We start from the raw sequence: 13,597 nt of genomic DNA, 5'->3' as shown, positions 1-13,597 counted from the left end.
CTCATTTTTCACTTCATCTGGACGTATGGTGCTGGATACTGGGTGGCTCTTAACACAGGTGCCAGAGTTTATCAAAGGTAACTGGGAACACCACTGAGAGTGTCAGCCCAAGAGGTGGACGGACAGGGGAGAGAGGGACGGGGTCAGGGATAAAAGACAATTAAAATGTGTTCTGTACATGTACCAACTCCTCATGGTGAATGTAATCATCATCCACCGCAAAAATGTCCTGATTAGAGAAGTCTCAGAGATTCCAGTTACATCAGGTTAGACAACAATAACAAGAGAACCTGACCACAGTACCACTGGCCAGCAATCCCAGCTTCTCAGGAGGCAGAGGAGAGAAGATTAAGACTTCGAGGTCAGTCTGGGCCTTTCGTGAGACCCTGTTTTCAAAACAAGTATAAGTGCCTTCTGCTGAAGTCATTCTAATACGAAGCATCTTCTGATACTAAGTTCTTTGAGCTTCCAGATAAGGAAATTGAAACTTCAGGGATTAAAAACAACTGGTCATCAGTATCTGCTCGTTTCACATACATAGATTCAATCAATCCTAGACTGAAAATAGTTTTAAAACCATTGCATCTGTATGGACCACCTAGAGATTTTTTTCCTGTCCTTATCCTACACAAGTGGTATGACAACTCTTATACAACATTTTGCATTGTGTTGGGTAATATAAGCGAGGTAGAGATGTTCTAGAGTGTACGGGGTGCGCATGCGCAGGTTACGTGCAAACCCTACAACCATTGTATGTAGGGACTTGGGATAGCAAGAAGCAACGGTACGTTAGCAGTACACGTCATCGCCTGCTAACAAATGGCGAAGTTGGAATTTGCACGCTTGTTTGTCTAGCTTGGAACCTGTCCACTTTGTATCATTTTCTCATTCTGATGTGCTGCTTTTCTCCTTCAAGATAGCGTAATTGTTTGGGTGTATGTGAAAGGCTAGAAATCCAGGTGAGAGCTTGTTCTCCACTAAGCACGCTTGGCACCGGCGACCCAGAAGTCGTCTAGCTAGCTTCGTGTACCGTGGATCATGCTATGGCCCCTTCGGCCCCAGTACTCAGGCTAGTTGCTGTTCTAGGTGTAAACTTCACGACGTCGCTTGAGCCGTGTCCTCTCTCGGCCTCCAGAGGGCGCCCGGAAGCAGCGAGCCCCTTGAGCCCTCTAGCGGTCACTAGGAAGGTGCAGGAACGTTCTCCCAGCCCAGAGGTGTTGCCCGGGGAAGCCGGGCAGTGTGACACCACCTGGGGTCACCCCATAGCGTCCCTGTGGGTGCTTCTGGAGCATGTCCTCTGGCTGTGCCCCGCCTCGCCATGACGCCTCCAGCCTGCCAGACGCCCACGCTGGGACGCTGCGGCAATCCTTCTGTCCCTGAGTGTCAGGAAGAGTCACACGCAGGTAGCTAGGGCATGTGGAAGCAAGTGCGAACTGTATTTTTGTACGTCCCCAACATGCACTGGGTGCTTTCTTTAAGTTAACCCCCAGAGGTGGCTCTGGATAGCTTATATTTTCCCAAGGTAACTATTTAAATAACTCTTGTTCCTGGGGTGTTTTGAGTTATGTTTTTTAAGGTATATTTACATACCATTGGTAAACCTTATATAGTCTAATACGAGAATCAATATTATCAATATCCTTGTGATTTTCACACAGTCATGATGACATTACAGTAATTAGTTCCTTGTTATTAATTTAACAACTCTAAATTGTTCCTATATTTGAATATAAATGCATCTGTATTTAGATATACATGTATGTCACGTATATTTCAGTTATTAAATATAGATACCAATTATATATTCTAGTTCCTTGTGCCTACTGGCATTTGCCAATGTCATGTTATTAGTGTATTTAAAACAAACCGATAGGTTTTGAAAAATAATGGCTGCTTTTAAATAATTGCAGTGGGAAAGACTGCCTGTATGTTCTCATGGAAAAATATATTTTAATAATACAGGCAATAACTTTTTTATTAGGTACATTTGGTTAAAAACGGCCCTTTTTCCAAGTTAACTGTTATAAATAAATCAAAGCGAATTTGATTTCTTGAGAAAATATTCACAGGATAATTTGGTATAGTTGCTGTATAAGATACAAATGGGAATATGACATGTAACCTATTTTCTAAGTTTAGGGAACACATAAAGGCAAGGATTGAAATAATTTTTGAAAATCAGTGACACAGCCAGGTGTGCTGGCACCCACCTGTAATCCCAGTACTCGGGAGACTGAGGCAGGAGGATTTCTGGGATGCAAGTTTGAGGCTAGCCTGGGCTACATAATGAGTTGAAGACCAGCCTGAACTACATAGAAAGACCTTGTCTCAAGAAAAAAAAAATCAGTAGCATCCCATCATATGAGCAAAACAAAAGCAAACTAACAATCTGAGAATAATTAAAAAGGGAGTAAGGTTGCAATTTAAATAATATTGACAGCACTGTGCATCGTTGCTTTCACTGATTACCGAGTGTGAGCATGATGGGGGAGGCCTGGGTTTGTCGCTGTTCTGGGGACCTCACAAGTACCGTAATGTCACTGAACTGAGTATGATTCTAACTTTAAAGATATGCACATATGCATCTTTCATATAAACTAAACCCTAAAAGCGAACCAACTGCTTCCTCTAGTGCTCAGCCAAAGAAACAGGAAGCTGTCCCAGTGCTGGAGGAAAAACCGGCCCTGTCGAACCAGCTCATTGTCTCCAATGGAGCATCTATGAAAGGAGTTTCCCAGGGTAATTTCGATTATTCATGATTTCCTTATGTTTGATTTTAGAACCCAAGAGGTTTTATTCTTTATAAGTATCATCAGAGAAACTGCTAACGGGGTGTGGATGCCATCCTAGATAGTTTGACTTTATTTTACTACCCAGTAGGAGGAAGCTGAAGCTTTCTGAATAAAGTAAGTCATAACACTGGGCTTCAGTATATGTGCTGTTGAAGCGAGCACATAACACTAGGTTCTAAAAGCTTAATTTGGCAATAAGATTCTGGAGAGACTGGGTGGTGGTGAACTGCAGACAGAGAGGCAGTTAGACCATTATGATTGCTGAGGTCAGTAAGACCCAATGATCATCAGACTAGGGAATTGAAATAGAACAAGTTAACTTTTCTGACTAGGGTAGATTTTAAGATAGAGTTTGAAGTTTGAGTGACCATGAGATTGGTGGCTTTAATCAGCATTATGAAAATTAGGAGACCAGCTGGTTTGGGACAGGAAGGTTAGTGTGATTTTTGGTGAAAGCTCCAGGTGGAAATGTTCAGCAGTGGGTTGCAACTGCAGGGACTACTTCTATAAATACTTGCTTGGGGGCTACAATCTCTTTAGGAGTAACCTCTGAAATCATGAGAAGAAAAAGCGTAGCTAATGGAGATCAACCTTGTGGCAAGAAGGTTAAAGTCCAAGTGTAGATGCTGATGAGTTGCTGACCTTTGGCCCTTAGTAGCTTCTTTTCTTACTCCAAGCTTCAAAAACACCATAGAAAACTGAACTAATTTTTTAGGTGGAAGGAAGAAAAGAAAATAATAAGAAAATAAAGAAAGGGATATTGAAATATTAAACAAGAGTGAGGTATTTTGAGGGAGAAGACATAAATTAAGTGTTGCTAAAGTTTTAGGCAGGAAGTACCTAAGTGTAGAGAAATGTGAGTTTAAACTGAAAATTAAGATAGATAGCCTAGCAAGCATTTTTTTACGACTTGAACTTGTGTGAGATGGGCAATTGTATGAAAACCAGCTCATATTTTGTTATATAGTTTATATACCCAAAAAATAAAAGTATAGAATCTGAAATTTTCTCAGAAATAACTATCCAAGCGATAATTACTTACCTTACGAGAGTGTGGGTCAATGTGTGACTGTAAGGCAATGAGTCGGGGCTGAAGAAACACACAGTTTGCTTTGGAGAAGCTTAGTGATGGGAACAAGGAGAGAGAATTGTGCAGTTAAAAGACAGGAAGGACCTGGAAAACACCTCAGTTCAGCCTGATGGTTTCCTTGCAGCTTCTCAATTATTTTTCAGTTAATTTTTGTATAATTTTCAGCCCTTATCTTTGCACATGCTATTTTGAAGTCACTAATATGCCACAAATTTTGTATGCATCAGATTTTAGAAATGAAGAAAACTTGGAACATTTGCTGTCATGTGAAGCGATAAAGACAGAAATTAATTTAGTGTGTACTGTGAGTGAAGAGTTCTGACAGGGGTTCAAAGGAGATTTTCATGAGTATTTAATTACTCTGGAGTATCTTTAAAGCCTCTCCTATCTATGTGAAATACTATGATTTGCCATACTCTAGGCCCAGGAGTCTTGAAAATAGGAGAGTGGGAAATGTGGACATTTCTGTGGAAGAGATTGTTTCTCGTTAGAGGGTGATGCTGCCTACCCATCCTTCCCTGATTGCTAAGACTGTTGTGAGATGCAGCTTTCTCATCTAGAGATATTATCCGCTGGGCTCTTTCAGATGCGTGGAGTACTTCTTGACCACAGAGAATTAGCAGTAGCTCTTTGTCTTGGTTACTTTTCTCTCGTTGCTGAGACAAAACACCTGATGCCCAAAATTAAGGAAGGAAAGGTTTATTTAGCTCACAGTTTGTGGAGGTTTCAGTCCATACTCAGCTGGCTCCAAGGCAGGGTGGCACATGGTGGAGGGCACATTTCATGATGGTGGAACACAGCAAAAGCAGCAAGAACAAAAGGGAGGAGTGGTAGCAAGCAGCCTCTTCCTCTCCCTTACATGTGCAAACTGTCCACCCCAGGGCAGCTGTAGCACTCACACCCATAACTCCAGCATTGGATCATGGATCAATCATAAACTCTAAAAGCCTGCCCCATGACTGCATGAGGTTTTTGGGGGACATCCAGACTCAAACCATAACACTTTTAGAAGATACTAGGCTTAATGAGAGAGGAGAAATGCTTGTTACTTTAAAGAATCAAGGTAGCCCAAAATGAGATGAAAATGACTCAGAGACACTGTGTTTGCCTCAGTGGAGGTGATCAAATATTTTATTCTGAGATGAAGAATTTCAAATATATTATCACTATTATCCACATCTCAGTTTTTTAACTTTAAAATATGTGACAACTTCATCACTGTATCTATCTCTGGGCCTGGAGATGTAGCAGGTATCATCTTTTCCTTTCCTGATCTGGAAAATATCTTATCTTTACACATCTCTCAAAATCCTTAGTTCACAAAGGCCTAGGATGTGGCCAGGAAAGTTCTTGATGAGCTGGGAAGAGCTGGACCCCATATCTGTAGCAAGGCCACCTGACTATTCTAATCCTTCCATCCTGTAGGCATCTACCAGTTTCCCAATTGTCCTTACTTCCTGAATATTCTAACACCTACCTTGAGTCTTTCTTTCCATAATAACTCCTGGCTCATGCAGCTAATCGATTCAACCTGTTTTTTTAAAATTTTATTTCACTGACTTTTTCCATTACCATCTTTTAGTTCCCTCTCTGTGCTTAGCTGCCAGTTTTCAGCTGAGGCAGGAGTGTCGTTGCCAGTTTAAGACCAGCCTGGGCTACAAAGTGAGCTCAAGGCCAGCCTGAGCTGCATAGCGAGACCCTGTTGCAAAAAGACAAAGAAAAAAAATCATCCCACCCTCTTTCCTCTCTGGGATAATGTAATATTAATCAGGGTACAGGAAAAATCTCCCTGGCTTCTGCGTCTGTGTAGTTATCAATTTATTTCCCGTTCTTTACAATCCTCAGTGTCTCTACAGACGGAGTTCCCATCCTCATGACAAATTGAAACAGGCTTTCACCCTGATTGGATTCTCCTCTGGACCTGTAAATGTTGGCTTTTATCTAATAGATTCCCCCAGATTTTAGTGCTTGGCTCTCTTGGTCTCACTGAAATGAACTGAATGGCAAAACCCAGAAGAAATTAATTTCAGAGGTTTCATATGAGGCCATTAGCACTGTGTTGAGAAGGGAATAAGCACAGTCTGTGGAAATGAGAAAAATTTATGGTCATTTTTATACTGAATTTAACTGAATATTAGATCATTTAGTGGAAGGTGTTTTACTTGCGATAAATTCAGTTCCCTGAATGTTTTCTGGACACAAGCTGTGGAAAGGAGGGAAAACTCAGTGTATGGTGGCATGGTCCTGAAATTAGTCATGTTATTACTCTAATTCAGTTAGTGGTGAATCCAGAGCTAAATCAGTACTGGAAACAACCAGAAATCTTGGTGGTTTCGTGTCTTCGATTAAGTTATTTGCTTCACCAATTGAAATGCAATAAAGCACAAAGTGTGGCTAAATTACAAGTTTAAAAGGTATTGAAGTGGAAAATTGCTAGAAAGGGCAATAAAATAACAATCACAAAAATACAACTTTCCTTGGTGTTTTTGACTTAACTGCCTCAGAGCTTCTAAAGGATTATTCTTACCTTTTGCAACAAGTCAGAATTCTCACCCAACCACTGCTGGAATTTTTGTTTGGTACAATTAGATTTTGTTTTTGGGAACTAATTTTTTATGGGATGTTGTATGTCTCAGGCACAGTCTCCACCCTTTTTATTTTTTGAGTCGGGGTTTGCTAAGTTGCCAGACTGGCCTCCAACTTGGGATCCTCCCAAGTAGCTGCGATTATGGATATGTGCCACCGTGCCTGCCTGGAAACTGATTTTTAATGAAGAATGAGCCGGGATATGGATGGACAATGGCAATTTATTATGAAAAACCCAAAGCTGAAACTTTGAACATCCTCATAATTCTATCATGCTGTTATAATAGAACTACTTGTTCTCCTTAGCAGTTTTCTATTATATAACACCAAGAATTGAACATAGCTTGTTTGATTTATATTTCAGCATAATGAGTATTGTGAAGGAGATTTACACCTTTTGTGTGGTTTATGTTGTATAATGACTTGATGGAATGGTGTTAAAATCCTTCCCAGGAGAAACAGAGCTAGAGGAAAGTGATATTTTGCTGCAGAAATTTGAAGCCTGTTCACAGTCCTCTTGTGTTTAAAGAGAAAGGGGAAATAATGAAATACCAGATGACATGCCTGGACGTTTTGTACAACTATCTTTTTTGTTTTTTCCCGGTATCGGGAATCGAACTCACAACCTTGTGCTTGCCGGTCAGGCACTGTGCCGCTGAGCTAAATCCCCAGCCGCTGTACAATGATCTTGTTTAATCAAAAGTAGGAATTAAGGAATAGACTGCAGTGTGAGCTTTATGTTTAGTGGTTGCCTTGCGTGTGTACGAGCCTGAATGGCACTTTAAATTAGTGGGATCCACAGCGTGTTACAATGACTTCCTCTTTTTAGCAATGCATTTTATATGCGAGACTTGAACCCGTGACCCTATAGAAAGCTAAAATAATTGTTTCACATCAACCTTTTTCCTCTCATCCAATGACTGCTGATTTCTTCTCTGCAAACCAGTTAATAAAAGGGCTGGTTTTCGTCTAAAAAATACAGTAATAGAGTAGGTTCCTGATCCATGTACTTATGTCAGAGTCACATTGATAAATTTCCTAGTTTGGCATCCGAGCACAAAACAAGCGTGGAATAGTTGGAACTTTTATTTAGCAGGGGTTTCTCTAGAAATCTTTACATCTTTTATTTGGTTAAAAGTTAATAAATGATTTTCGTTTCCTTTTGCAAGTTGAGTGCGTGGAAATGAATATATCAAAATGTGTGCGTAAATGTGGCCATCTCCCCAAACACAAATACAAGAGGAAAGGTTAGTGGAATATAATGGAAATTGCTCTTCGTTGGTTACTTGTAACAAGATTCCCTTATATGGCTCCTGAACCTTTCAGAACCAGGTGTTACTGTATTAGAGGAAAGTGACGCTCAGGCAGGAGTGTGAGTGGGGACCAAGAGTGGGGAGAAGACAGGTACGAGGAGGAGGGAATTGGGAGCAGGTACGCCGCGGTAGGGATTGAGTTCTATTCTAGGAAATTATTAATTTTGGCTTATTCTTCTTGAGTCTCTTTCATGTAAGTAGCTGTCTCTTTAGGTTTTTTTTTTGCCTAAAGGAATAAAATTTTAGGAAAAAAAACTTTCAAGTCTTCATCCCCAGACGAAAACACAGGTATGATAGAAATAGCATTTCTTTTATTTTTGCCGTTGTTTGGTGAGGAGACGGAAGTATACAGCCAGATTCAGGACTGAAAGCCCTCAAACCAGAGCTTTGTAAATGGCAGCCCTAGAAAGAGGCTGGCACCACTCTTGTTCAGCACTGTCTGGGAACCTTAAGGAAAACCCCGATGTTTCTTCCTCAGGAGATTATGATCAGTTTAGCCAAGCACAAATACACTGTGAAACAGAGGCAGTTCCATTCAACATGTATTGAGCTGCTCGTTACTGGTATTAAATGTGTATAAAAGGGTGGGCAAGATAGCCTTGATTTTCAGAGAACTTGTGGTTCTTATGACATGCTGGCATAATTATTAGAAATGGTTCTTGAGGAGCTGCTTTCCATGTGAGGAGGGGCGCAGAACGGGGAGGTGGTGTTCCATTCTGCAGCGGGCGTTCTGTAGTTTTTACGGGATATGCAGGAATCTAGACAGTATTTTGGAAAGTTTGTTGAAGGATAGAGTTCATCCAGAATTTCACCTTGGTTCTACTAACTGCTCTGGGAGAATAAGTGAAAAATTTCTCCATTCTCTTACTCCTCAAGGGTCTGTTCAGTGTCCTGCAGATGCCGTTAAATTCCCGGCTAGCTAGGGGTCCCCCCAGGGTGCTTCACACTTCCTCCAACTCAGCACTTGTTGAGGCTATGCAGTCACAGTCTTTAAGTGTCTTGAAGGTATATATGGTGTGTATATATATATAGTCAATTATCTATCTATCTGTCTATAGCTATCTTTTATCATCTGTCTAGTCATTTTACTTCCAGAGCTACCAAGTGCTTAGCACATGGTGACCTCTCAGTAACTTTCATTTAGTTGAACTGAGAAGGAGCGAGGAGGTACAGCTTCTCCGAGCTTGCCAACCCAGCCTCATTTTCCCTCACACCTTTCTTCTGTCGAACTGTGGATATGGAGGAATGCGCGTCCTTAATGCGTTTCTCAGAAACTCTGTCTTGGCCACGTTCATGGTTTTCTTATTTCCATTTTAAACGAAGCATGGACGAGCCAGGGCCTCGGCGTGAACGCACACCTTTGTGCATACTCTCTCTTTGGTTTGGGGTGATCGCTAGTGTGGGTAAGAAACTTCTCTTTTTTCTTTATGCATAACATTGACATAAATCACCTGCTTAAGGTATTACACATGTCCAGGATAATGTTGTCATTTGATGTTTGACAGGCGCTTTAGACTAGAATATTTTTAAAAATAAAAACTTTAAATGAAACTAGAGTCAATAGCTAATGAATGCAATCCCATTTTTCCTTAACGGAATCAAAGCGTTTCACTAGATGTCCTATATCCACCAGATGGCGCCGCAGTTCTTCTGATTACTTGTAATCTAGGGGCCTAGGGCGAAAATTATTTTAAAATCTCCCTCCCTTTCACGTTCTCTGTCTCTATATACACATATGACATATATATACCATTATATAGCATATATAAAACATATATATAATGAAGTGGTAATCTTATATGTCACATATATTGCATATATAGACTATATGTATATGACTATATATACATATATGGCATATAAGAAAGAGTGTAACATTATCACTTCGCTATGTACCATTATTTAATACATAATTTTAGAGGGGTCTGAATAGCTATAGAGTAGCTGATGACGGGAATTGTTGCACAATAAATAACCAGAAATGAGAAAATATAGGTGCTTTTAGCATTATTTTTATTTGAGCAATTATTTATAAAGAAAAATAAAAATCGTTAAACATAGTTAATGTGAAAAATAATGTAGGAATTATTATTGGATATAATTTTAATGCCCTTTAGTACTGTAGTTTTGGTGTTCAGAATTAGTGAGCTGGTTAAGTCATTGCATATTTTTAGAAGCCCCAAGTAATAGATATTGTTATAATAATAATTATTGTAATAATTCCTGTAGCTCTCACACTTGAGAGCCTTAGGCTGGCCTTAAACTTGAGATCTTCTTGTTTCAGCCTCCCCAGTAGCTGAGATTACAAATATGCACCATATCTGCTTTGAGTGCATATCTTTATGATAGTCCAGCAAAGCCAGCATTAACTTTGTCAACCTGCTCTCAGGGAAATGTCTTCAGCATGATTAACTCTAGTTTAAAAATTCAATATTTTTAGTCTTATGTAGGAAAACATATACAGGATGGATTTTTATTGCTTTTTAGGGTTGATTTTTAAAATTATGTTAATGTTTAATTGTATCATTAGTTTTGTTTCTTTTTTCTTTTTTAATTAATTAAGCTTATGGGTACATTTTAGGCATAAGTAATGATCACTTACATCATAGGGAATTTGTACTGCACACGAGAGATCTTGATTCTTTTTTCTCCTTCTCCTCCCTTCCCTTCAACCCCCCTTCCCCTACTTGTTTATAAAAAACAAATTTTTCTTTTTTCCTTCTTTTCATGTTTTTTCCCATTTCTTCCTTCCCTCCTCCCCCCTCCCTAGGTTCCCTTCCCACTTGAACATTTTCTTTCTATTTATCAATATCTACTATACATTTTGGTGCTTATTTACACTTGTGGTTTCTCACATCAGAGAAAGAATGCAATATTTACACTTGTGTTTATTTCACTGAAGAATAAGGTTTCAAGGTGCATCCCTTTATCTATAAATGTCTCATTTATCTTTCTTTATGGCTGAGTAGTACTCCACCATACAAAAAAGCCTCCATCTTCTTTACCCATTCATCAATTGATGGGTGTTTGGGTTGTTTCTGATTTAGCTATTACAAACTGTGCTGCTATTAACATGAATGTGCAGATATCGCTTTTAATTCCTTTGGGAAGATACTTAGAAGGGGGATAGTAGCTGGGTAGAGTGAAACCTCTAGTTTTAGTTTTTTGAGGCGTCTCTACACTGATTTCCACAGTGGTTGCACCAGTCTGCACCCCCAGAAACAGTGAGGAAGGATTCTTTCCTCACAGCCTCACCAGGTTTTGTTATTGGTTGATTTCTTAGAACAGCCAGTCGAGATGGAATCTCAGTATAGTTTTAATTTGCAACTCCTGAAAGACCAATGATGTTGAACAGCTTTTTGTATATTTGTATTGCAGTTTGTGTTTATGAATTGCATTATGTTTATGAATTACATATATTTGAATCTACTTCTTCATGTGAGAAGTGTTTATTTATTTAAGATGCCCATTTTTTGGATTGGGCCGTTCAGTTTGGAAGGGGTCTAATTTTTGAGTTCTTTATACATTCTAGGTAGCAATCCTTTATCTGAGGAAAAGCTGCAAAACCTTTTCCACACCATGGGTTGTCTGTTCCCTCTATTGGTGGTTTCTCTTACTGTGCAAAGGCTTTTTATTTTTATTTTTATTTATTTTTATGACATTTTCTTTTAATTATCATTCAGACAGAAGCATGCAAATATTCTTACAATCTACTTAAGTGTTTTCCCCAAATCCACTAAAACTACATTCCCCATTCCAGGAACTAAGCAGGTATTCGGGTAGCTGCTTCCTCCTCTGCATCAGCTCGGTTTGCATTAATTTCTGCAAGTGTTCGGCCAAACCATGCCCATTCATCATTTCGGGGAACGGCAATCTGCTCTCCCACATCATATATAAAAATCTGTCCTTCAGAATCACCCACGGCGATCTCTCTTCCTGAATGGGTCCATCTTACACGATTAAGAGCAGGATTACCCTCCACAGAAATGCTGGCAGTTGGTACCTCTGTGTCATTATTGAGATTCCATAAATCCAGTCTTCCCATGCCATCTACACAGGCAAAGAGGGCTGGGTGGGTGGGTGACCACATAACATCATAAACATAGTCCAAATTATCTTCAAATGAATACAGAGGCTTGTTATTCTTAGTTGTCCAAAGTTTTACTGTCCAGTCAAATGAAGATGTGACAAAAAGGTGCGAGAAGTCTACTGCTTCAACAGCTGTGTGACAGTGGATGCCAGTGATTGGTCCTTGGTGTCCCTCAAACATCTCACCGATTCCAGCTTTGCTGCCATGATGGCACGCTGTGTACACAGAACCTTCTTCACTCCCAACAACAAAGTTGTTGACATCTCCAACAGGGAAGGACATAGATGTCACAGCTACTGCCTTTGACTGTTTATGAACCAACTCCATGCTATCCTGTGGATGAGAAAACATGTCCAGACTCCATGAACAAATTTTTCCATCAGTAGAAATGCTAATCAGATTGTGTGCATTTTGTGTTCTGACAACATTTACACAATAGACAGGGTGTGTGTGTGTAGCAGCCGACAGTGGCGTTCTTTGCACTGGAGTTCTTTTGTTGCTACGGTTATCCCAAAGCACAATTTAGCCTGAATATGTACCACCAACAACAAGATTTGGATGAAATTTTGCAAACGTAGCAGACATCACAGCTGACTGGCAGTGGAACACATACTCTAGTTTTTTTGTATTTCATTTTCCATACAAGGGCCACACCATCAGGCTCCTGAGGAGCATCTTCATTATTATTATAGGAAGCCACAAGTAACTCTGGATACTGAGACGACCAATCCAAACAACTAACAACCCTGTGCTTTGACCAACGTTCATCAAAAAATTGTTGATTTAACGATAGTTTAGCACCTGCTTGAATCTCTCCTTCTTTGTCTTCCAGATCTCTCCCACTGTAGTCAAAGAAGATGTTAATTTGCTCAGAAAGAGCTCTTTCTACAATTCTTGTAGAATGGTCAAAGAAACTTAAAAATTCCTCTGAGTGCAAGATTTGTTGTTGTTCTTCTTCAGTCAGCTCATGAGGGGGAGCTTTACTGTCATTTTCTTCATCTTTTTAAAAAGTTTTTTCTTCAGGTTCAATAGGTGGTTTAGGAGCCACTACATCATCTTCTTCCTCTTCATCTTCTTTGGGTTGAGCCATAATTGGGGTCTGAGTTTCCTCGGTATATGTGACGATTTCTCGAGGAGGAAAATCAACTTGTGTAATTTTGGCCATTCCAAGCTTAATAGGTCCCCGTCTAGATCCCACAGTGCCATCTCCAGAGTCTTGGCTTCCAGCTTCACTTGGTGTGTTCACAGATTTGGAGGATGGAGACATAGGAGGAGGGACAATAGGGGATTCTGGGGTTAGCCCCATGCTTTGAAGCAATGCTTCAGCTTCTCTTCTTTTTTTTTCAAGATCTGATTCTTCTTGCACAGGAGCAACAGCTTCCTTCTTCTGATCAGTTTCTTTTTTTTCCTTTCTTCTTCTTTTCTCTTCTTTTCCTCTCTGATTTGGGCCAACCGCTGCTTCTTCTGTTCCAACTCAGCCTTTAATTCACTTTTGTCTGACATGTTTGTGACCCTGTCCGCTGGTGGGATGGGGAAGCGTCCTCCCGCCCGCAACCTCCCGGGAATGCCCCTAGTTTAAGCCCCAAAGCCAACTGCCGTCATCACCACCTCAGAGGCTTCCGAGGCACACACCGCAAAGGCTTTTTAATAAGGTGAGATCCCAGTTGTTGATTCTTTGTGATAGTTCCTGTGCAATAGGAGTTTTGTTCGTAAAGTCTTCGCCTAT

General features: G+C 40.1%; 1 pseudogene; it reads right to left on the bottom strand.

Moving 5' to 3' along the window:
* Positions 1-11,513: 11,513 nt before the first annotated feature.
* LOC102008331 lies at positions 11,514-13,466 on the bottom strand (annotated as a pseudogene).
* Between the last annotated feature and the right edge of the window lie 131 nt (positions 13,467-13,597).

This window comes from Chinchilla lanigera, unplaced genomic scaffold, assembly GCF_000276665.1.
Source record: "Chinchilla lanigera isolate Chin_1 unplaced genomic scaffold, ChiLan1.0 scaffold00099, whole genome shotgun sequence".
Lineage (NCBI taxonomy): Eukaryota > Metazoa > Chordata > Mammalia > Rodentia > Chinchillidae > Chinchilla > Chinchilla lanigera.
Note: the sequence above shows the minus strand (reverse complement) of the source record. Positions and strands in the feature narration are given on the sequence as shown.